The sequence below is a fragment of the Solanum tuberosum genome, unplaced genomic scaffold (assembly GCF_000226075.1).
Source record: "Solanum tuberosum cultivar DM 1-3 516 R44 unplaced genomic scaffold, SolTub_3.0 scf00163, whole genome shotgun sequence".
NCBI lineage: Eukaryota > Viridiplantae > Streptophyta > Magnoliopsida > Solanales > Solanaceae > Solanum > Solanum tuberosum.
The window spans coordinates 195,695-221,653 of NW_006239087.1; positions in this window are offsets into that span (position 1 = coordinate 195,695).

Below are 25,959 nucleotides of genomic sequence, written 5' to 3' on the forward strand. Positions count from 1 at the left end.
CCGTCAATGGGCACTGTGGTTCCACACTTGGTCAGATTTCCCTGATTTGTCCTCAATACCATGCCTGCTGATCTACGGTCATAACCTACGGACCGTGGATGGACTTACGGTCCGTAGATCAACTCCGTGGATGCCCTTTTTCTGCAATTCCTTCAGCTGTCTCCAAACTTCCGCGCCTGAACACCTTTCCTGCAAAACATGATAAAAATACATAAAAACCAATACAAAAAGGCCCTAGACACACACAACTCGTAAGTGAAATGTATTAGAAATACTGTAAACTCACGGTATATCAATTTGTCAACCCAAATGCCATTACTAAAAATTCATGGTGTAATGACCCGTAAAACCAATAAGTCAAACTAGAGCCTAACTAGTGTGCCATGGAGTTGAGGTGAGGTTTGAGGTTGTATAGTGTTGTCCCGAGCTTAGGTTGATGGGTTTAGGGGTTAAAAGTGAAGGTACGACTCGCCAAGGACCACCCTAGGGGTCATTGAGGAGGACTCTAAAGCCTAACCCCCAAGGGCCCTTGAAACCAAAAAGCTGCCAAGAATGTTGTGAACCAAGGATGGGACCTACGGGGGGTAGGCCCATCCACGCCTCGTGGTCTTCCTCTGTAGGTCAAGGGCCACATTGACATGCTGCAGCCCCAAACCATAGACCTGCAGGATGGGGCGTAACCCAACCTACAGTCCGTAGGTGAAGGGGCGTCGTTTGCACCTGCAAAAGCTGGAATGGTTTTGCCAAGTTGGGGGTGAATTGGTAAATTCATCTTAAGTCTAGTTTGGTTGGGGGACGGTTTTAATCACTTAATTATGGTATTTTAAGGGTTTTGAAAGTATTAAAAAATATTTTAGACTTCATTATTTTAAAACCAAAATACAAACCTCTGCTCCCCTACAAAAGTTCTCTCTCTAGAAACCTCCATTGGAAATGAAGACTTCAAGTGTTTCAAGGGATTTTCATGGATTTATTACATTAAAGGTATCGTGGAATTAATCCTTGACTTATTTTATTTCAAGGAGCCAATTTCAAAAGTGATTCCAAATCTCCAATGTTTACCCAAAAAATCCTAGATTTCAATCTATGCATGGGTTCGATTCAAAACGATTTCCAAATGCTTTATTGCATTGATTTATGAACGAGATGGGGATCTAAAGATGAATTAAGATGATTTCTTCCTAGAACCCATGTTTCCCCAAATTCCTATGTTTGATTTGTGATTGGGATTTGATTGATTATGAAGTATGTGAATTGTTTATGTGTATATGGATATAGAATATTGAAATTATGTTATTAATCTTGCCTAATTGTATTGACCTAAGGTGTGTGGGTGAATGTCATCCATGGACTGAAAAGGCAAGGAATGAAGGTTAAGGTATGATTATTATGTGTAGGATATGTATGTGAATTCAATGATAGTATGATGATCATGTTTAGAATGTAATAGTGTTGTGATTGAAATCATATTATCAATTAACAATGTATGATGATGATGGAATGTGAAGGGTTTTCTTCTATTAATTGTATATCTTGAATTGGTAGGCTTATGCATCCTATTCTTGTACAAATTAATGAAAAGGTGATTGTGGTGTCTTGAATTGGTAGGCTTAGACATTCGTTTCTTGTATAATGAATGTATCTTGACTTAACGTCTTAATATCTTGAATTGGTAGACCTAATGTTGGTAGCCTTTTATGAATGAATGAATGATGAAGTATTCTAGGCTAAACCTTTGATCGGTAGACCCAATGTTGGTGGACCTTCCTGAGGAGTCTAGGAACTAATGAAATGTTAAACCTTGGATCAGTAGACCTAATGGTGGTGGCCCTTTATTGTGTGAAATGATGAACCTTGAAGCGGTAAACTTAATGGTCGTGGCCCTTTCTAGGAAAGTCAATGAGCTATCCTTGCAATGTACCATGAAGTGGTAGACCTAATGGTGGTGGATCTTTCATGTGTAATGTATCTTGGGGCGGTATGCCTAATGTTGGTGGCCCTCTCAAGTGCAATAATGTAATGTAAATGAAACGATTCTATGGGAATGTGGGTTAAGCACCGAGAGGATATGGTAAGATGGAGGTTCTCCCTACGTTAGGCCGGATTTCAATGAACATCTTGCATATCCCATAACTATATGCCCACATAGGTCCAACTAGTGGATCCACCTAAGCTAATGTTACCAGTCTTACCTTAGGCAAGTAAACCACCTCTTTATGGTGTGGGGCTTCATGACACCGGATTTCGTGTCTAGCTTACATGGTCTATGTCAATTAAACGTTTATTCCCATCATGTGAGTTGTGCATTATGGTTTCTTGAGAAGTTCTATGAAGTGTTAGTGGTAGTATGGGATGCCATCCATGCATTGCACGACTAGGCTTTGAGAGGGTCATAGTGAGTTCTCTAAGTCTTAGTGGCTAATGTATGAATGTGTCCTAAATGAAACTAATGAAGAATAGTGACTCTTATATGGTTAAATGTAATGATGGATGCTATACTTGGATTGTATTATGAGTTACTTCCCTGTTATGACATAATGGGTATGAATGTGCCTTGCCGATGGTGACTTTAAAGGAGTACTTAGTGTGAGTAGTAGTATGGGATGCTACTAGCACATTGTACAAGTACGACTTAAAGTTTTCTTCAGTGATGATCCTTATGTGATGGTATGACTTATGTAATGTTTATGTCTCTTATGTATGAGTATTGTATGAAGATGGAAAGGTTGAATGGGATGTTAACTTTTGGTGACCTTAATGTGGTACTCTAGTGTGGATGGTGGTATGGGACGCTATCCATACATTGCACAAAGTATAGCTTGAGGGTTACTTGAGGTGAAGGCTTGATGTGAAAGTAATGGTGTATATGTTGATTATGTCCTAATGTTGATAAATGAATTGTATGTTGGTTATGGTTGAATATTATGCCTCTTATACTTATGTTCATGAATTTTTATCAAAATGGCATAAAAGCATGACTTTAAAAAAAATGTATGTTTTAAGCATGTTTTTGCATGGCTATCATATTTAGTACTTAATTGTGCTAATCCATTCTTCTTCATGTTTTACTACAAGTGTAGGTTACGGAAAGTGAGTTACTTTCTCTGTAGTTGAAGCTTGGTTTTGATATTCTCCAAGACTAAGTGGTATGTCCTCATAGATCATGGACAAGTGTTTAGAAGTTTCATTTTCTCATGTAAAAGACTATTGTTAGACTTTTCGATTGTAAAGGGCCGTGTCCCTACTTATTTTTTCGATGTATTTTAGAGATGGCCATGTGACACAATAGACTTCCGCTGTGATTTTCAAGTGTTTTAAATGAGTACTCTCATTGTATGGTTTTAAAGAAAGTTTTAATTCCGTACTATTTTTTATTATCGAATGAAATGAAATCCTATGAGGCTTGTATGAGACCCCGAAGTATGTCGTGTCGCATCTAGGGGCTAGCCTTGGGTTGTTACAAACATCGTATCAGAGTATAAGATTTGGAAATGGTTTTAGGATTGATGTCTCACAAGCCACGTCTAGTAGAGTCTTGTTCATCAATGTGAGTCGCGGCACATATATGAGCGAGAGGCTATAAGATGTTAGAAAGTTACATTTCTTTCATTATTCTTGAAGTGGTGCCTTAGAGTTTAGCTCTATAACTGTCCTTTTCCTAATCCTTCTCTTGTGTTTTTAGGACATGAATACAAGAAGGACTACCGCAGGGAGAGTGGACGAGGAGATTGTGAATGAGGGAGTTCCTCCCCAAGATCACCAAGGTCCTCAAGGTGACCAAGTTCCTCAAGGAAATGAAGTTCCAGTTGAAGCTCCGTCTATGACTAATGAGGAAGTTAGGTTGGCTCTTTTGATGATAGCTCAAGCTGTAACTATCCAAGCTCAAACAATGACGACTCAAGCCACTAGGGGTGTTAAGGATAGTGTGAACCCTATTGTGAGTACTATGGCTTATAGGTTGAGAGACTTTGTGAGGATGAATCCTCTGGTTTTCCTAGGTTCCAAGGTGGGAGAGGATCCCCAAGAGTTTTTGATGAGGTGTATAAGATGGTCAATGCTCTGGGGGTGACATCTAGAGAAAAAATGGAACTAGCTTCTTATCAATTGAAAGATGTTACTCATGTTTGGTTCACTCAATGGAAAAGCAATTGGCCTAAAAGAGCGGGTCCTATAGAATGGGCGAAGTTTAAGAAAGAGTTCCTTGGTAGGTACTTTCCCCGTGAGCAGAGGGAATGTAAGGTGGAGGAGTTTATAATTCTTAAGAAAGGTAGCATGATTGTTGAGGAGTATTCCTTGAAGTTTATCCTATTGTCTAAGTATGCTCCATCTATTGTGTGTAACCCTAGAGATGAGATGAGTAGGTTTGTGACCGGTGTACCCGACCTAGTTGAGGAAGAGTGCGGTACAACAATGCTCCATGATGACATGAACATTTCTCAACTTATGGTGTATGCTCAATCTATTGTGGAGTCCAAACTTAAGAGGGAGAATAAGGAGTTGAAGAGGGGTAGATCGGATGACCAAGGTCAACCTAGGTTCAAGAAGAGATCTCCAAACCAAGATTCTTCAAGTGCTCCTAAGGTTAACCAAGAGAGAGGTAGTGGACCTCCATTTGCTAAACATAGTTGCCACAATTGTGGAAAGAAGCATCATGGGAAGTGCTAAGCCGGTACTAGTGGGTGCTATGGTTGTGGAATGAATGATCACCAAGTGAAAGATTGTCCTACTCTTACGGCTAGAGGAAGGGAGGCCAAACAAGCTTCTCTTCATGGCCCAAATCTTGATGCTACAAAGAGAAACCGTTTCTATGCTCTTCAAGCTAACAAAGGCAAATGATCTAATCCGGATGAAGGCACCGGTAAGTGATAGTTTCTTATGGTTGTGAATGTCATGTTGAGGTTCCTATGTTGTTTTCATGATAGACTTAGTTGGGTTTTCTCATAAGTGGGGGATAGTATGTTGAATAGTAAGGTTGTTGATAGTTTTGATATCCTTATCTCTTTCCTTCTATTCCTATTCAAGCTTGAGACCAAGAGTTCCTTGTAGCTTGTTTCACGATTTGGAGTCATGTGTTAATATGTGTTTCCATGGTCTCCTTATGATATGCATGTTATTGATGAGATTATGTTAAAATGTGTTTATATGATTTATGTTCCTCATGTTGATTTGCATTTAGTATGAGTTGACATATGCTTCAAGAGGTTGAAATGTTGAACATGCCTAAATGTGTTTTTATGAAGAAATTACATAATGTGCTTAATGATGATATGATGAGCATGATATGAGTTGGATCAGGTAATTCCTCCAATGTAATGAGAAATCTGAAGTTTTAATGCATAATGAGTTTATAGAGGTAGTTCCTACCTTCTAGTGTTGCATTATGCTTATTTATGTGGAGTTGATATTTCCTCCTAATTTTTTGCTTTGTTTATGATGTTGCATGCATGATGGACTGCTAGTCTTGATTCATTAACCCCTTGATATGTGTAAAGTGTCATTCGAAGACGAATGCTTCTAAGTGGGGGATAATATAACTGTAACACCCCGTGTGTTCAATGACCTAAACTAGGGCCTAATGTGTATTTAATAGCCTAATGAAGTCTAAACGTATGGTTTAAGTCCTAAAATGAACCTCCTAACTTAGTAATAGGGTTCTAGTGCCTAAACGTCAAGGCACGACCACCCTAGGACCCTCCAACGGTCCTTGAAGAGGACCCAAGGGAAGGTCCAAAAAGCTGTCCAAAACAACCTCACTCACGAAAACGCAACCTACGAGGCGTAGGTTGACTCACGCCTCGTAGGTTGGGGTCGTGAGTCAACACTTGATTTCTACCAACGACCCCCCCCCCCAAACTGCCTAGCCACAACCCCAACCCACGAGTGGACAGTACTGAGCGTGGACTGTTTCACGCCTTGTGGATTCGTCTCATGAGTTGACTTAGTCTCCTCACCAAGTCCTCACATGGACCTTCTCTGATCCAAACTATGAGTGACCAGTACGGTCCGTGGTTTGGACCACGCCCCGTGAACGGGGACTTGTGGATGGTGGCTTCAGTGGGCTGCCTTAGGTCGGCTAGGTGGGGGTAGTTTAGTAACTTCCTAATTAATTTGTTTATGGGTTAGGAAGGTTATACATAGTTATTTTAAGTATATTAACGTATTATTAAGCATTAAAAAAAATCTTTATTCCGTCACAACTCACAACTCAAAATCAAACCCACTTCCCTCTCTTAACATTCTCTCTCTAAACAACATTGAAGAACAAAGAAGAACCTCAAGCTATGGGATCAAGATTCATCCCGTTCACTCCAATTTCGTGGGATAAACATCAACTAAGGTATAGGGATCTTGATTCATGGAATAGTTCCTTCATGAAGCCCTTCAAAACTCTTATTTCGAAATTGATATCTTGACTAAAAACTAGGGTTTCTATTCTAGTCCTAAAAACGTTTTCATTTTGTTATTTGACTTATATTATGGATGAATTGATATTATTTGGTGATTTCTATTGTAAAAATCACCATAAACCCAAGTGCACCCCCATGACCCCAATTTCATGAATGTTACTAAATGTGTTGATGTAAGATGATTACTATGAATTGTATCTATGATTATTTAGTAGTTGAATCTTGTTTTATCATGCCTATTGTAGTATCTTTAGGTGTAATTGTAATAAAGATTCATGACCTTGAAAGGAGTAAAATTCTAGGGTTATGTACATATTGAGGAATGTTGTATATGAACTTGGTATTTACTTGAAAGGTAAAGGTTCTATGACAATAGTGCAAAGTGAGGTATTACTGAATGGTATATGTTCCCTTAACCCTTACATTGATGATGTATGAATTGTTTATAATGAAGTTAATGTAATTTGTTAATTGAAAGTGCGATTCTTATGAAGACACTAAGAATGATAATGTGAAAGTTCTACTCACATACTAATGTTGATTCTAGGTTGAAAGTGCATTCTTACCTTAGTGAATCTACGATCTACTAATTGAATTGTATTGAATGAAGGGTTAAACAATCCTTCACACATGTAGATACACTTGAAAGACTAATTATATGAATTTGGGAAATAATACTAAGTACCGATTGGATATGGTCAATGAGGAAAAGACCCTTCCATTAATGCAAGAGGTTGGGTCATCTTAGTGAACTCATGAGATGGGAACTCCACCGGTAATTCAAGAGGTAGGGTTTCTAGAAGCAATCTCTCTATCCCTTAACTATGTGCCAACATAGGACTTAGCTAGTCGATCCACCTTATGGTTATATACTTAGTTCTACCTTAGGCAAGTAGAACAACTCTTTTTGGTGTGGGGTTTAGACACCGGATTCCATGTAGCTCTCATGGTCTATGTCGGTTGTGGTTATTCTTCCCTAAATATTGATATAATAAATGGAGCATGAACTACTCTATAACTTCTTAGTAAGTTTCCTAACTATGAGTGGGGGTATGGGACTTCACTTGTACATTGCACTAGTAGACTTGGTGGGATGTTGTAGATGGTTCCTTTATATTATATTATGACATGAATGCATGTATATTGAATGGATAGTTTCTATGAATGACTTTTCCTTATGTTCAAATGGTATACATGACTAATTCTCTACTTATGTTTATTGAATGTGATGAAGTCTAAAGGTAATATGTGTGATTAAGGTAGTTCCTAAGGGATGGTTACTAACGTTGGTATTACGGGATGCCAACCATACATTGCACAAGTGAACCTTATGGGGTTGCTAAGGTCATGCCTTTACTATATTGTGAATATAATTGTGATATTGGTTTGTAGCTTATGTTGATGTTGCAATTTGGTTTCAAAACCTCATAAATGCTTATCTTTCATAAAAATGTCCTTTTTGAATGTTTTAAGGTTTTTATGCATATTTCCATGCTTAGTATATATTTGTGCTAACCCCTTTTTGCCTTCTACATTTTATGAGTGTAGGTTCCGGCTAGGTGACTTCCACCCTCTACTTTGAAAAAGACTTGGAATAGACTTCTCCAAGACTTGTGGTAGGTCCTCAAGATCCGAGGACAAGCATTTGATGCCACTTTATGTTCTTTCTTATTGTAATGGACTTTGTAAACTTTCTATGTACTTCTTTCTATGAGACCATTATGTCTAAAGGGCTATTGACCCTATTTTAGATTCTTTATTCTACTTAGATGGTGTATGAGATGAAGAGTCTAGATTCCTACTATTTCCCTTTTATGAAAATGAAGTTTGAACTTCGATTGTAATGTTTTCATTGTCTGCATTATTTCTTCTTTCTTATGTCATGATAATGCTAGGGCTTGTATGAGACCCCTTTGGGGTCAACTACGCCATGTTTACGTCTAGGGGGTACCTCTGGGTTGTGACAAACTTGGCATCAGAGCATAGTTTGTTGAGATATTTTTTAGGTTGATGTCTTATACACCACGTCTAGTAGAGTCTTGTTCGTGAGTGTGAAGCGCGTCACACTTATGAATAGGTGGCTATAAGATGTTTAGGTACTGTCATTTACTTCATTACTCTTTAGTCGTGCTTTGAAGTCCTGACTCTATGAAGTCCTTTCTCCTAACCCATTTCTTGTGCTTATAGGCTATGAATACAAGAACGGCAAATGTTAGGCGGGCCGGAGAGGAAAATGTGAATGAGGAGGTTCCCCCTCATGCTCCTCAAGACCCTCAAGTCCCTATTGATGAAGGATTTATGTCTAATGTGGAGAGAGGAACGGCGCTTCACACCTTATCTCAACTAATGACGGTGCAAACTCAAGTCGTCACCATACAAGCACAAGCTTTGATGGCCCATGCTAACCGAGATGTGGGGCCTCGGGCAAATCCCCCATGAAAAGAGAGAGGCAGAGGTTAAGGAGTTCATCAATCTTCGCCAAGGAGGGATGAGTGTCCAAGAATACTCTTTAAAATTCACGAAGTTATCCAAATATGCTCTCTTTGGTTTATAATCCAAGGGATGAAATGAGTCGCTTTGTCACCGGTGTGTCCGATCCTATTGAAGAAGAATGTCGAGCGTAAATGCTCTATGACAACATAGATATCTCTAGGTTGATGGTACATGCTCAACAAGTGGAAGAGTCAAGGCTTAGAAAGAAGAATAGAGAGGTGAAAAGGCCAAGGGCCGATGAGGAAAATTCATCTAAGGGTATGTTTGAAGGTCAAGGTAAACCAAGGTTTAACAAGAGGTTTACCAACCAATCCCCCTCCAATGCTCCTAGGCCTAAGAAAGGAAATGTGGCTAACCCTAAGCCTCAAGGAGGCAATAAGAGTGTCTCTTATGTTGAAAGAACTAGTTGTACAAAATGTGGTAAGAAGCATGAAGGGAAATGTCTTGCCAGTATGGATGTTTGCTATGGATGTAGAAAAAATGTCCACCAATTGAAAGATTGTCCAACCCATACGACCAAGGGAAGAGAAGGTAATCAAGCCCCTCCTAGTGGCTCCAACTACGATGCTCCCAAGAAGAATCGCTTCTATGCTCTCCAATCTAAGAGTAATAAAGACGGTTCTCCGGATGTTGTTACCGGTATGTTACAAGTATTATCAATTGATGCTTATGCGTTATTAGTCCCCGGTGCCAGTTTATCTTTTGTTACCCCTTTTGTGGCTATGAAATTTGAAGTGTCTCCTGAAGAGTTAAAAGAACCTTTTTCCGTGTCAACCCCGGTAGGTGATTTGGTTATAGCTAAAAGAGTGTATGGGAGATGTCCTGTATCCTTGTCCCATAGAGTCACTTTGGTTGATTTGATAGAATTAGGTATGTTGGACTTTGATGTCATTTTGGGGATGGATTGGTTGCATGCTTGTTTTACGTCCATAGATTGTAGAACCCGAGTTGTGAAGTTTCAATTTCCTAATGAGCCCGTTTTGGAATGGAAGGGGGGAAACGTAATCCCTAGAGGTCGAATCATTTCATGACTAAAAGCTTGTAAAATGATTTCCAAGGGGTGTATCTATCACATTGTAAGAGTTAAGGACCTTGCATCCGAGACTCCTCCTTTAGAGTTGGTCTCCGTAGTAAGGGAATTTTTGGAAGTCTTTCCCGATGACTTGCACAGAATCCCTCCCAAATGGGAAATTGACTTCGGCATGGATCTTTTGCCGGATACATACCCATATCTATTCCCCCTTATCGGATAACCCCAGCCAAATTGAAGGAATTAAAGGCTCAACTTAAAGATTTGCTAGATAAAGGTTTTATTCAACCAAGCATATCTCTATCAGATGCACCGGTTTTGTTTGTGAAGAAGAAAGATGGGTCCCTTAGGATGTGTATTGATTACCGACAATTGAACAAGGTCTCTATAAAGAATAAGTATCCGCTCCCTAGGATCGATGACTTATTTAACAAACTTCAAGGGGCGAGTTACTTCTCAAAGATTGACTTACGGTCGGGCTATCACAAACTTAGGGTGAGAGGAGTTGATGTTCCTAAATCAGCCTTACGAATAAGATATGTTCACTTCGAATTCCTTGTCATGTCTTTTGGTCTCAAAAACGGGCCCGGGGGATTTCATGGAACTTATGAATAGGGTATTTAGACAATATCTTGATTCATTTGTGATTGTCTTTATAGATGATATTTTGATTTACTCTAAGAGTGAAGGTGAACACATGAATCATTTGAGGATGGTGTTGCAAGTCCTTAAGGACCAACAATTGTATGCTAAGTTTAGCAAGTACGTGTTTTGGCTAAGATCGGTTGCTTTCCTCGGTAACATTGTTTCTAGTGAGGGCATAAAAGTTGATCCGAAGAAAATGGATGCGGTTAAAATTTGTCCTAGACCAATAAGTCCCACCAATATTTGAAGCTTTTTGGGTTTGGCCGGATACTATCGGAGGTTTGTAGAGGGCTTTTCCTCTATTACATCTCCATTGATAACCCTAACTAAAAAGAAAGACAAATTTAAGTGGACAGAGGCTTGTGAGAAAAGCTTCCAAGAATTGAAGGATAGGCTTACCTCTGCTCCGGTGTTGACTTTACCGGAGGGTACCGATGGGTTTATTGTATATTGTGACTCTTCTCGAGTAGGTTTGGGATGTGTCCTCATTCAACATGGTAAGGTAATCGCTTATGCTTCAAGACAACTCAAGATTCATGAAAAGAACTACCCGACACATGACCTCGAACTAGCGGCGGTGGTATATGCTTTGAAAATATAGAGACACTATCTCTATGGGACGTAGATGTGTTTACCGACCACAAGAGTCTCCAATATGTGTTTAGCCAAAAATATTTGAACCACCGACAAAGAAGGTTGTTGGAATTTTTGAAAGACTATGACATTAGTGTCCTATACCACCCCGGAAAAGTTAATGTGGTTGAGGATGCCTAAAGTAGACTGTCTATGGGTCGTGTTGATCATGTAGAAGAGGAGAAGAAGGAATTGGTTCGTGATGTGCATAGATTGGCCCAGTTAGGTGTCCAACTAGTGGATTCCACCAAGGGTGGGGTCATGGTTCATCATAGTTCCAAATTATCCTTTGTAGTTGACGTGAAGTCTAAGCAACACCTTCATCCTATTTTGGTGGAATTGAAAGAATCGGTTCTCAACAAGTCTATTGAGGTTTTCTCCCAAGGGAGAGATGGGGTGCTTAGGTACCAAGGTAGGTTGTGTGTCTCGGATGTTGATGGTTTGAGGAAGAAAATATTATAAGAGGCTCATGGTGTGCGATATTATATTCATCCGGGAGCCACCAAGATGTACCATGACCTACGGGAAGTCTATTGGTGGAATGGTATGAAGAAGGATATAGCGGGTTTTGTAGCCAAATGTCCTAATTGTCAACAAGTCAAGGCCGAGCACATGAAACCGGGAGGCTTGCTACAAGATATAAATATTCCCACATGGAAGTGGGAGGAGGTGAATATGATTTTTTTTGTGGGGTTGCCTCGTACGAGGCGGCAACATGATTCTATTTGGGTCATTGTTGATAGGATGATTAAATCAGCCCACTTCATTCCCTTCAAGGTTACCTTTTTGGCGGAAGATTATGCTAAGTTGTACATCAAAGAGGTAGTGAAGTTGCATGGGGTCATTTGTCTATCACATCGAATAAAGGTGCTCAATTTACTTCACATTTTTGGAAAGCATTCCAACAAGGGCTTGGTACTAATGTTAAACTTAGTACCGCTTTCCACTCTCAAATGGATAGTCAAGCCGAACGCACCATTCAAACCCTAGAAGACATGTTAAGAGAGTGTGTGATTGATTTCAAGGGTAATTGGGACGATTATCTTCCTCTGATAGAATTTGCCTACAATAATAGTTACCACTGAAGCATTCTCATCGCTCCATTTGAAGAACTATATGGTAGAAGGTGTAGATCTCCGGTTGGGTGGTTTGAAGTAGCTGAGTTTGCTCTAATTGGTCCCGAACTAGTTTATGATGACATTGAGAAAGTTTGACTCATTAGTGAAAGGTTGAAGACGGCCGAAAGTCGGCACAAGTCCTATGCCGACAATAGAATGAGGGATCTTGAATATGAGGTTGGTGATTGGGTCTACTTAAAAATCTCACCTATGAGATGTATGATGAGGTTTGGCAGGAAGGGGAAACTTACTCCCCGATATGTGGGCCCATACCAAGTCTTGAAACGTATTGGGAAAGTTGCTTATGAGCTGGACTTGCCAAATGAGTTGGCCCAGGTTCACCCGGTGTTTCATGTTTCCATGCTCAAAAAGTGTATTGGTTATCCTGTGTCCATCCTTCCTTTAGAAGGTTTAGGAGTTGATGAGAACCTTTCTTATGCAGAGGTCCCGGTTGAGATTTTGGACCGACAAGTGAAGAAGTTGAGAAATAAGGAAGTAGGTTAAGATTCTATGGAGGAATCACCTTGTTGAGGGTGCTACATGGGAGGCCGAGGACGACATGATGTCCTACTACCTTCATCTCTTTCCTCCTACACCTATTCAAGCTAGAGGTAAATAGTTCCTCTTGAGTCTAGTATTTTGGGAGTCATGTTTGCTACATGAATTTCATGATTTCCCTATATAGTGCATGTTCTTGTGGGAATTCCTGTATATTATGCATTGAGTTTTTGTGATACATATGTTCCTCATGTTTAATTGCATTTGTGTATGACGGTTGCATTTTTTACTTGATGATATGAATTGATGAATCTGCTTAATGATGTGTTGATGAGATGGCACTCCTTGCTCTATATTGTGATTTTGATCTTACTTGATGTTGGAGGAGTTAGTTCCTCCCATGCTTATGTGAATTAATGACTACTTGCATATTGAGTTAGTAGAAGTAGTTCCTACTTTCTTGTATTGCTTTGACTACATTGTTAAAGGGAGTTGTAGTTTCCTTCTTGTCGAATAATGCAAGTTGTAAATAGTGCATTTTTGAGTTTTGCACAGTATCGATGTTCTTGCATGAATGAATTGTTGGTTAGGAGTTCTAACTTAGTTTGGTGTCTTGGTCGACATTCGGGGATAAATATTCCCAAGGGGGAGATAATGTAACACCCCGTGTGTCTAATGACCTAAACTAGGGCCTAATGTGTAATTCATAGCCTAATGAAGTCTAAACGTATGGTTTAAGTCCTAAAATGAACCTCCTAACTTAGTACTAGGGTTCTAGTGCATAAACGTCAAGGCACGACCATTCTAGGACCCCCCAAGGGTCCTTGAAGAGGACCCAAGCGAAGGTCCAAAAAGTTATACAAAATAGACTCACTCCCGAAAAGGCAACCTACGAGGCGTAGGTTGACTTACGCCCCATACTGCCCTGCCACAACACCAATCCACCAGTGGACAGTATGGAGCTTGGACTGTTTCACGCCTCGTGGATTTGTCTCATGAGTTGAGACTTAGTCTCCTCACCAAGGCGTCACATGGCCCCTCTCTGATCCAAACCACAAGTGACCAGTACGGTCCGTGGTTTGCACCATGCCCTGTGAACGGGGACTCGTGGATGGTGGCTTCAGTGGGCTGCCTTAGGTCAGCTAGGTGGGGATAGTTTAGTAACTTTCTAATTAATTTGTTTAGGGGTTAGGACGGTTTGAAATAGTTATTTTAAGTATATTAAAGTATTATTAAGCATTAAAACAAGTCTTTAACCCCTCACAACTCACAACTCAAAATCAAACCCACTTCCCTCTCATAACATTCTCTCTCTAAACAACATTGAAGAACAAAGAAGAAGCTCAAGCTAAGGGATCAAGATTTGTCCTCTTCACTCCAATTTCGTGGGATAAACATCAACTAGGGTATGGGGATCTTTATTCATGGAATAGTTTCTTCATGAAGCCCTTCAAAACTATTATTTCGAAATTGGTATCCTGACTAAAACCTAGGGTTTTTATTTTAGCCATGGGTTCATCCTAAAACCATTTTCGTTATGTTATTTGACTTATATTATGGATTAATTGATGTTATTTGGTGATTTATATTGTAAAAAGCCCCATGAACCCATGTGCACCCCCATGACCCCAATTTCACGAATGTTAGTGAATGTATTGATGCAAGATGATTACTATGAATGGTATCTATGATTATTTAGTAGTTGAATCTTGTTTTCTCATGCCTATTGTAGTATCTTTAGGGGTAATTGTGATACTTGATTCATGACCTTGAAAGGGGTAAATTTCTAGGGTTATGTACATATTGAGGAATGTCGTATGTGAACTTGGGATTTACTTCAAAGGTAAAGGTTCTATGACAATAGTGCAAAGTGAGGTATTGTTGAATGGACTTTATTCCCTTAGCCCTTACATTGATGCTTTATGAATTGTTTAGAATGAAGTTAATGTATTATGCTGATTGAAAGTGTGATTCTCATGAAGACAATATGAATGATAATGTGAAAGTTCTACTCACATACTAATATTGATTCTCGTTTGAAAGTGCATTCTCACCTAATGAATATATGAGCTACTTATTAAATTGTATTGAATGAAAGGTTGAATAATCCTTCACACATGTAGATACAATTGAAAGACTAAATATAAGAATTTGGGAAATAATACTAGGCACTGAGTGGATATGTTCAAAGAGGAAAAGACCCTTATGTTAATGCAAGAGGTTGGGTCATATAATGAATGAAGCATGAACTACTCTATAACTTCTTTGTAAGTTTGCTAAGTAAGAGTGGGGGTATGGGACTTCATTTGTACATTGTACTAGTAGAATTGGTGGGATGTTGTAGACGGTTCCTTTAAATTATGTGATGATATGAATGCATGTATATTGAATGGATAGTTGCTATGAATGACTTGTCCTTATGTTCGAATGGTATACATAACTAATTCTCTACTTATGATTATTGAATGTGATGAAGTGTAAAGGTAATATGTGTGATTAAGGTAGTTCCTAAGGAATACTTAGTAAGGTTGGTATTATCGGATGCCAACCATACATTGCACAAGTGAACCTTATGGGGTTGCTAAGGTCATGCCTTTACTATATTGTGAATATATTTGTGATATTGGCTTGTAGCTTATGTTGATGATGCAAATTGGTATCAAAACCTCATAAATGCATATCTTTCATAAATAAGTCCTTTTTGCATGTTTTAAGGTTTTTATGCATATTTCCATACTTACTACATATTATGTGCTAACCCCTTTTTCCCTTCTACATCTTATGAGTGTAGGTTCCAGCTAGGTGACTTCCACCCTCTACTTTGAAGAAGACTTGGAATAGACCTCTCCAAGACTTGTGGTAGGTCCTCAAGATCCGAGGACAAACATTTGATGCCACTTTATGTTCTTTCTTATTGTGATAGACTTTTAAACTTTCTATGTACTTATTTCTATGAGACTTTTATGTCTAAAGGGCTATTGACCCTATTTGAAATTCTCTATTGAACTTAGATGGCATATGAGACGAAGAGTCTACATTCCTACTAATTTTCTTTTATGAAAATGAAGTTTGAACTTCGATTGTAAAGTTTTAATTTTCCGTATTATTTATACTTTCTTATGTCATGATGATGCTAGGGCTTGTATGAGACCCCTTCGGGGTCGATTACTCCATGTTTACGTCTAGGGGGTACCCCTGGGTCATGACAGTAACAACTCGTAAACCAAATAAGTGAAACTAGAGCCTAACTAGTGTGTCTTAGAGTTGATGTGCGGTTTGAGGTTGTATCGTGTTGTCCCGAGCTTAGGTTGAGGTGTTTAGGGGTTAAAAGTCAAGGTATGACTCCCCAAGGACCACCCTAGGGGTCCTTTAGGATGACCCTAAAGCCTATCCCCCAAGGCCCCTTGAAACCAAAAAGTTGCCAAGAATGTTGTGAACCATGGATGGGAGCTACGGGGCGTAGGTCCATTGACGCCCTGTGGTCTTTCTCCGTAGGTCAAGGGACACATTGACATGTTGAAGCCCCAAACCACGGACTTGCAGGATGGGGCGTAGCCCAACCTACGGTCCGTAAGTGAGGGGGCGTTGTTTGCACCTGCAAATGATCTAATGGTTCGGCCAAGTTGGCGGTGAGTTGGTAAATTCACCTTAAGTCTAGTTTGGTTGGGGGACGGTTTTAATTAGTTATTTATGGTAATTTAAGGGTTTTTAAAGTATTAAAACATATTTTAGACTTCATTATTTCAAAACCCAAAATACAAAACCTGCCCTCCTCGCCAAAAGTTCTCTTTCTAGAAACCTCCATTGTAGGTGAAGACATCAAGCTTCCAAGGTCAAGACTTTAAGTTTTGCAAGGAATTTTCTTGGATTTCTTCCATTAAAGGTATGGTGTTCTCCATCCTTGACTTAGTTTCTTTCAAGGAGCCAATTTCAAAAGTTATTTCAAATCTCCAATGTTTACCCAAAAACCCTAGATTTCAATCTATTCATGGGTTCTATTCAAAATGATTTCCAAAGGCTTTATTCAATTTATTTATGAACGAGGTTTGGAGTTAAAGATGAATTAAGATGATATCTTTATAGAACCCATGTTTTCCCCAAAATTCCTATGTTGTGATTTGTGATTGGGATTTGATTGATTATGAAGTATGCGAATTGTTTATGTGTATTTGGATATAGAATGTTGAAATTAAGTTATTACTCTTGCCTTATTGTATTGATCTAAGGTGTGTGGGTGAATGTGATCCATGGCCTTGAAAGGCAAGGTATGAAGCTTAAAGTATGATTATGATGTGAAGGATATGTATGTGAATTCAATGATAGTATGATGATCATGTTTAGAATGTAATAGTGTTGTGATTGAAAGCATATTCTCAATTAACACTCATGTATGATGATGATGGAATGTGAAGGGTTTTCTTCTATAAATTGTATATCTTGAATTGGTATGCTTATGCATCTTATTCTTGTATAAATAAATGAAAAGGTGATTGTGGTATCTTGAATTGGTAGTAGCCCTTTCTAGGAATGTCAATGATCTATCCTTGTAATGTACGAAGAAGCGGTAGACCTAATGATGGTGGCTCGTTCAAGTGTAATTTATCTTGGGGCGGTAGGCCTAATGTTTGTGGCCCTCTCAAGTACAATAATGTAATTTAAAAGAAATGACTCTATGAGAATGTAGGCTAAACAGCGAGAGGATATGGTAAGATGGAGGTTGTCCCTACGTTAGGCCGGATTTCAATGAACATCTTTCATATCCCATAACTATGTGCCCACATAGGTCTAGATAGTGGATCCACCTAAGCTAATGTTACCGGTCTTACTTTAGGAATGTAGACCACCTCTTTACGGTGTGGGGCTTCATGACACCGGATTCCATGTCTAGCTTACATGGTCTATGCCAGTTCACCGCTTATTCCCATCATGTGAGATGTGCATTATGGTTTCTTGAGAAGTTCTATGAAGTGTGGGTGGTAGTATGGGATGCCATCCATGCATTGCACGAGTAGGCTTTGAGAGGGTCATAGTGAGTTCTCTAAGTCTTAATGGCTAATGTATGAATGTGTCCTAAATGAAGTTAATGAAGAATGTTGACAGTTATATGCCTAAATGCAATGATGTATGCTATACTTGGATTATAATATGAGTTACTTCCTTTTTATGACTTAATCAGTATGAATGTGCCTTGCCGATGGTGACTTTAAAAGAGTACTTAGTGTGAGTAGTAGTATAGGATGCTACTTGCACATTTCACAAATATGACTTAGAGTTGTCTTAGGTGATGGTCCTTCTTGATGATATGACTTATGTAATGTTTATATCTCTTATGTATGAGTATTGTATGAAGATGGAAAGGTTGAATGGTAAGTTCACTTTTGGTGACCTTAATGTGGTACTTTAGTGTGGAAGGTGGTATGTGACGCTATCCATACATTGCACAAAGTATAGCTTGAGATTTACTTGAGGCGAAGGCTTGATGTGAAGGTAATGGTTTCTATGTTGATTATGTCCTAATGTGGATAAATTACTTGTATGTTGGTTATGTGTGAATATTATACTTATGTTCATGAAATTTTATCAAAATGGTATAAAAGAATGACTTCCAAATAAAATGTGCGTTTTAAGCATGTTTTTGCATGGCTATCATACTTAGTACTTAATTGTGCTAACCCATTCTTCTTCATGTTTTACTACAAGTGTAGGTTCCAGCAAGTGAGTTACTTTATCTCTAGTGGAAACTTGGGTTTGAGATTCTCCAAGATTAAGTGGTATGACCTTATAGATCGAGGACAAGTGTTTAAAAGTTTCATTTTCTTCCATGTAAAAGACTATTGTTAGACTTTTCGATTGTAAAGGGCCGTGCCCCTACTTATGTTTCAGATGTTGTTTTAAGATGGCCATGTGAGACAATAGTCTTCCGCTGTGATTTTCAAGTGTTTTAAATGAGTACTTTGATTGTATGGTTTTAATGAAATTTTTAATTCCGTACTATTTTCTATTATCGAATTCAATGAGATGTTATGAGGCTTGTATGAGACCCCTTCGGGGTCAAGTACGTCGTGTCGCATCTAGGGGCTAACCTTGAGTCGTGACACATGGTTCCCATAGCACGTCCTGAATGCCGGTTTTCATATATCCTCAGGCCTAATCTTTAAGTAATGGTAACTAGACCATAGATCAATTTTAGAGAAAATCGGAACACCTTGCAACTGGTCAAAGATGTCATCAATCCGAGGCAATATATACTTATTTCGAACGGTGACCTTATTCAATTGTCGATAGTCTATGGACATCAGCATACTACCATCCTTTTTCTTAACAAACAAGACATGAGCACCCCACGGGGAATCACTAGGACATATGAAACCTTTATCAAGAAGCTTTTGGATTTGAGCTTTAGGCTCTCTCAATTCCGCCGAAGCCATGCGATGATGAGGGATGGATATGGGGCGAGTGCCTGGTTCTAGGTCAATGAAGAAATCTATGTCTTTATCTGGAGGCATACCAGACAAATCGGTAGGAAACACTTCCTCGAATTCATACACTACAAGAATAAACTTGATAGAGGGAGACTCAACATCAACATCCCGAATATTAGCTAAAAATGCCAAACACCCCTTCCCCGCAAGATTTCTAGCCCAAATGGAAGATATTACCTTAGCTAGATTAGACTTGTACACCCCTTCCCACTCTAACTTTAGCCTACCCGGGATCTCTAAAGTCATAGACTTAGTATTACAATTAAGCACAACATAATAGGGGGACAACCAAGTCATGCCTAAAATTATATCAAAGTTAGTCATATAAAAAACAACCAAATCATCCCAAGTCAGAAAACCCATAAACATAATTGGAGAAGCACGATATACATGGGTGACTATGACAGACTCTCCAACTCGGGTAGAAATATGGATAGGGGCATCAAGTACCTCACAAACTACATCAAATCCCAAGGCAAATTGAACTGACACATATGAATGGGTTGAACCTAAATCAAATAAGACAGTTGCCATCCAGTCACACACAAGAATAGTACATGTGATCACTGCGTCAGAACACTCTGCCTCACTCATGCTTGGAGAGGCATAACATTGAGCCCTGTTATCTTGACGGACAACCTCCTTGACTGGCTGCACTGCTCCTCTACCTATATTACCATTTCCCTGGCCTCCACAGCCTCGATGATTCCCCTTCAACCCTCTTGTGGACGTCCTTTGTCATTATTACCATTGCCCGGGGTACCACTCCTCTAGTGTGATGTTGCACGGAGTCAAATATGCATGGATGGGGATAATCTCTCCTCATATGATTAGGTTCTCCACAATTATAACAAGTGCAGTAAAAAGACGGTCTGAAGCCCACCGAAGGTGCGACTCCCTGGCTATCTTGAATAAAATTCTAGTGTGGAATTCCTGAGTAACTACTTGTAGAAGCGGGAAAGGCTGACTGAATTGACCGGGCTACAAGTGTCAGCCTACCTGAACCTCTGTAGTAGGAACCATGGGAGTTACTTGTGCTCTTGGGTTTCTTAGCCAAGGCCTTGACTTGCCCATCACATCGAACTCCCTCCACTTTCTTCACAAAAACTGACACCTCATTAAACTTTTTCTTGCATAGGTCATGTGAATAAATAATACATGTAGTTCGGGGTTCAGTTCCTTGACGAATAGATGAATCCTCTCCTCCTCAGTAGCCACCAATTGCGTAGCATATCTAGACAAAGCATGGAACTTAGCCTCATAAACAACTACAGACATACCACACTTCACCAATGCCATGCCCTCATCCTTCTTCTGATCCCTCAAAGCCCGGGGAACATAATTTTCCAGAAATAAAGCATGGAACTGCGTCGAAGTGAGCGAGGGCAAGACTGGCGATCTGTATTCAACATTTTAGCCTCACCCTGAAGCTGGAAGGTCACGAACTCTACTACATTATGTTGTACGATACCCAACTTATGATGCCTCACATAACAATCCAAGATGAACTCATAGGTGTTCTCTCTCTCCGAACAATGAAACACAGGCAGCTTCAACTTTAGAAACTTAGTCAACATCTCATGCTCATTAACAACCATCACAGGACCCAATAAGTGACAGAAAAAAGCAGCAGTGCCTACTATTTTACCCACCTTGGGAACCTCAACAGTAATAGGGATTTTCTGGAGGTTGAGCCAGTTGAACTGTGGGAAGGACTCCAGAGCTGACCAATCCTTTCAGAAACATAATGATTTGTTTAGCTAACACTGGATCTAAGGGAGGAAAACCTGTAGTTTGTGCCTGTGCATCCCCCTTTGTTCCAACTTCCTCCTCATCTTCAACCTCCACATTCTCTTCTAACTCTTTGTTATGTGCAAGAAGGGCCTCTTTTCTGGGAGCATTTTGGAATGGGCTCCACTCCTGGCGGGTGCTGCTACCCTTCCTCGGCCTCTACCCCTACCCCTTCCTCGATCGTGGCCTCTTGCTACGGGATCCTTAGCTGGCTCATTGGTGGGGACTACGGGCCTGACGCCATTGTATCTAGTGTTAACCATCTACAAACAAAAGAGTTAAATAGATTATATACCAATTTGGATCACTAGATACCAATTGGAATCAATTCATAGCGTGAAACGAGAAGAAGACAGGGAGATTTGCTAAAGTCTTACAGCCTGTCGAAGAAAAGTATAGATGTCTCTGTACCATTCTGCAAGACTCTACTAAACTCATTTTGGTACAATGAGATGAACGAACCGAAAGATCTGATACCAACTTTGTCACGACCCAGACCATCATGATTAGAACCCACACTAAGCCTTTGGTGGGAGAACCATTACTATACCCCAACCCTCCATAGCAAGACCCAACCCGCCATAGCGGCCCTACCCTAGCGGGATTAATCCCACCCCGGCAGCTTGTAGAAAGATAGAAAGTTGAAATTTGAGTTCCAAACTCCTATTTCACGACACACCTTCCACCCTTGACGTTCAAAAACTACTCATTCACGCTAAGATCATTCTTAGGAGTTCTACTCGCCTGAATTCGATTATGTAAAGCCGTACGGGCTCCCTAACGTCTTCACTATCCACTAATGTGATCAAATTCTTAATTAACTCTCTTTTATTACTAGATTTCCCTAGACCTCACCTAACTTGAATTTCATCCAAATATGGACTAGGCTAATAATTTCCAAGTCACTAACAAAAGTTTTTTGGCCAAAAATTTTTCCCCGTTGGCTCTTTTATAACGATGTAAACAAGTCATTACATTTTTTGTCTAAACGACTGTACTTACATTGTGATTCTAGTTTTGATAGCAAGGCAACAATCAAAGGCTATTTAGAAAGCAAAAGCTCCTGCAATGTGGTTTGGAGGGCATGCGGCATTCTACTACTTCCTTTTTATTTAGATTGAGCATTGATGAGTCCACGATTTGGACTTATGTAGGGCTTTATTTTAATAGATTTAGTATCCTCAAATGCATATTTTGTACCAATAACTAATGTAAATCCTTGAATTTAAGGTATTTGGATTGAAGAACAAAGTATGGACACTATTGAACAAAAGGGAACAAGGCACTTGAAAGAACGAAGAAAAGAAGGCCTGAGGATTGCCTAAACCATTGGGCAAGTCGCCGAACGGCCATGGTCTCGCCTAATGTTCTAGTGTGCCAAGCCTTGAAGGAGAAAATCAAGTCGGTGATAGAAAGGAGCAGTCGGCGAGTTGCCAAACTGCCGAACTATTCTGCGATGCAGTGCCATATCTCCTAATGTTATAGAACTTGAAGATGTTGAAGGAAAAAGCAGAAAGGCGATGGAATTGACCAAAGGGAGGATCGCCGAGTGGATCGACGATCCCGACTTATTGCGCCGAATGGTCCGTCGCAACACATTTTTTGGCAACTATATATGCATTTTTAAATTCTTAGTTTAGTATCTAGCATTCAATAGTTTTCATTATTATTCAGTTTTTGAGTTGAGAGCTTAGAACTAAGAATAGAGAGACAATATTCTCTTAGCTTTGAAGATTTCCATTTCTAAGAAATTGGATGTGGGTGTTGAAGATTCCTCATCTTAGACCTGTGTAAAGACAATATCAATCTTACCCAGTTGATGGAAACACAATTTGATAACAATTTTTACCTTTTTTGATGTCTAGCTAAAACCCTAATTCTTGGGGTGTAATTATGTGTTGATTTAACTGCTCGGTATTGTTAATTGATAGTTTAATCACTGTTTAAAGGTGGTTTCATACAGTAATTATCGTTGAATTTAATGGGTTGTAGTTGCAAATACAATATTAACTTCATGTTTTTGGCTTGCTCTCGAGAGAGGTTTTAAAACCAAAATTACTAAATCAATAGTCTGTATGTATTGGGTTTGTCACAACCCAAGCCTAGGGCCTAGACGTGACATGGAGAATGAGGAACCCGAAGGAACCCCAAACAAGCCTCTCAAACTTGTCATCACACTACATCGGTCGCGGAAGTACATTCAACATTAATTAACGGGAAATACGGACTAAGGGCAAACCATTTCAAAATGACATCATAGAATAAGAGTCAAGCTCATTTACAAAATACTTGTCCAACGCACACCTCTACATACATAGATAGGACGGGGCCATGACATTCTACCGGCTCCCCTCATAGTCAAAATACAATTACAAGCTAAAGTCTCAAAACATAGGAGTAGGAAACATAACATAGCCCTCGAATCATTGAGGACTCACCAACAACTCGGATAAGCACCGTACTAGCCACGTGAACGAAGAGAAGGATCAAGAGTAGCTCCGGTCCCTACATGGTGACATATGCGTTAGTACTTGGAATGTACTAAGTATGCGGGGTGCAACACAACAATAAACAAGGACACAATCGAAATACAAGAAATAGTTTCATAGGCATTATGAATAACAATATGAGGATGCATGATCAAAGTGAAGTCAAAACATGTTTAAGTAAATCTATACTAATAGTAGATATCATATGTGTATACATGATCCAACCAATCTATAACCCCAACTTAGGATGGGGGATGCCGTTCACACCCGGACACCCTGGTGGCAAGGTATAAACCCCTCACATGGTTGATGTTGGTCACACCCCAAGCATCCTAGGTGGTGAGATATAAACCTCTCACATGGTTGTCCGGTTCTTTTCCCCCGGACCGGGCATGGTCATGCAACACTTTATATAGGAAATTCCCATTAGGCTCTAATGCAATCTCACGTATGGAATGAACATATACACAAGCTTAGTTTGTCATCAACACATCTCTGGATTTCCATACATCTCATAACTCAAGCTTTAAAGCATCGATTCATCAATTCTCCATAGTTGGACATTTTGTCAAACACCTTGAAGGCATGTAATGGAATCAAAGAGCATGGAAAATAGGGTAGTAATTATGCAGCCAAACCAATGAACAACCTACAACAACACCTTTTTAACACCCACAATACCACATGAAAATCTCCACATCCATTCCAAATTTAGGTTCAAGTTCTAGGGTCACAACATGCTCAAAACAATCACTTTTCATGTTTAAAATTCAATGTGCAGGAAATTATTACAAAGAACAAGACTAATTTATGAATCTTAACTTAAACCATGAATTAGTGAGTAGAATAGAGTCTAGGCACTATGGGTGGAAGGACCCATGAGTTCAACACCACATACCTTGAGTTTTTATGAAGGTCTTGAGAGTGTCTTCAATGGAAGCTTGGAACTTGGAGCAAGAGTCTCTTCAATCTTGAGGAAGGTTTTGGATTAGGGTTCTTGAGAGAACTTGAGAGAAAATGTGTCTAAGTATGGGAGAGATGTTTTGGGAAATGTTTTTGAGATGAGAGTTGAACTAATGATATATAGGAAATAACATATGCCCTTTGGAAAAATGGTCCAACACTTAGAAAAAAAAATGAGGCGGGTGAACAGTAAAAACGCTCACTGGAAATTGCCTTTCCTGCCGGACAGATTTTACGAAAATGGGCATAACTTCTTCGTCCGAACTCCGAATGAGGTGAAACGAAGTGCGTTAGGTAGCTAACTCAAAGGGCTTTCCATGGATATGTTATTGGCCACCCAATAATTTGTGTGCTAGGAGATATGACCCTCCAAAGTAGACCCTCGAAAAAGGCTTCACTTGGAAATTTCGGATTTTGATACGGTTGCTCTAAAATTTGGGTTAGACCCATTTCCCACTCAATTTGACCCCCTAAACAAGAATATGAAGTCGGATTTTCGAAAAACGAAACGGATTTTTTTATATATAGCTAAACAAGTTTCCGGTAACTTCCGAAGCACATTTTTAAGAACTTTTTGGGTCAAATTCAAATATAATCATTTCATTAAGTTCTCGACTCCAAACTCACATGTGAGGCTCTAGTTTCACTAGTTCGTTTTTAGGGTCGTTACAAGAACCCATGTACTACCACACGAGAGCATTCCCAACTCCCCAAAACCCAACTAAAAGATAGCTACATTCCTATCACTCAGTGGCGAATTTAGAGCCAAAAAATAGGGCACTGGCACCCATGGTCTCATCGTAAAATTAGATATTTTATATATATATTTTCTAAAATTTGTATAATATTATATTTTGGCACCCGTACTACAAGAAGTCTAAATGGTCCACATGATTTAATGTTGAGCTTTTGACCTTGAAGATTAAGGATCAATTTTCACTTCAATACATTTTACTTGGTGCACCCTTGTTCGAAAAATCCTAAATTCGCCTCTGCTATCACTAACCTTATTTGGTTCATGACAGTCCTCGATTCAACGAGTGAAGCTTATGCCCTCGAGAACCCATGTACTACCACAGGAGAGAATTCCAACTCCCCAAAACCCAACTAAAAGATAGCTACATTCCTATCACTCAGTGGCGAATTTAGAGCCAAAAAATAGGGCACTGGCACCCATGGTCTCATCGTAAAATTAGATATTTTATATATATATTTTCTAAAATTTGTATAATATTATATTTTGGCACCCGTACTACAAGAAGTCTAAATGGTCCACATGATTTAATGTTGAGCTTTTGACCTTGAAGATTAAGGATCAATTTTCACTTCAATACATTTTACTTGGTGCACCCTTGTTCGAAAAATCCTAAATTCGCCTCTGCTATCACTAACCTTATTTGGTTCATGACA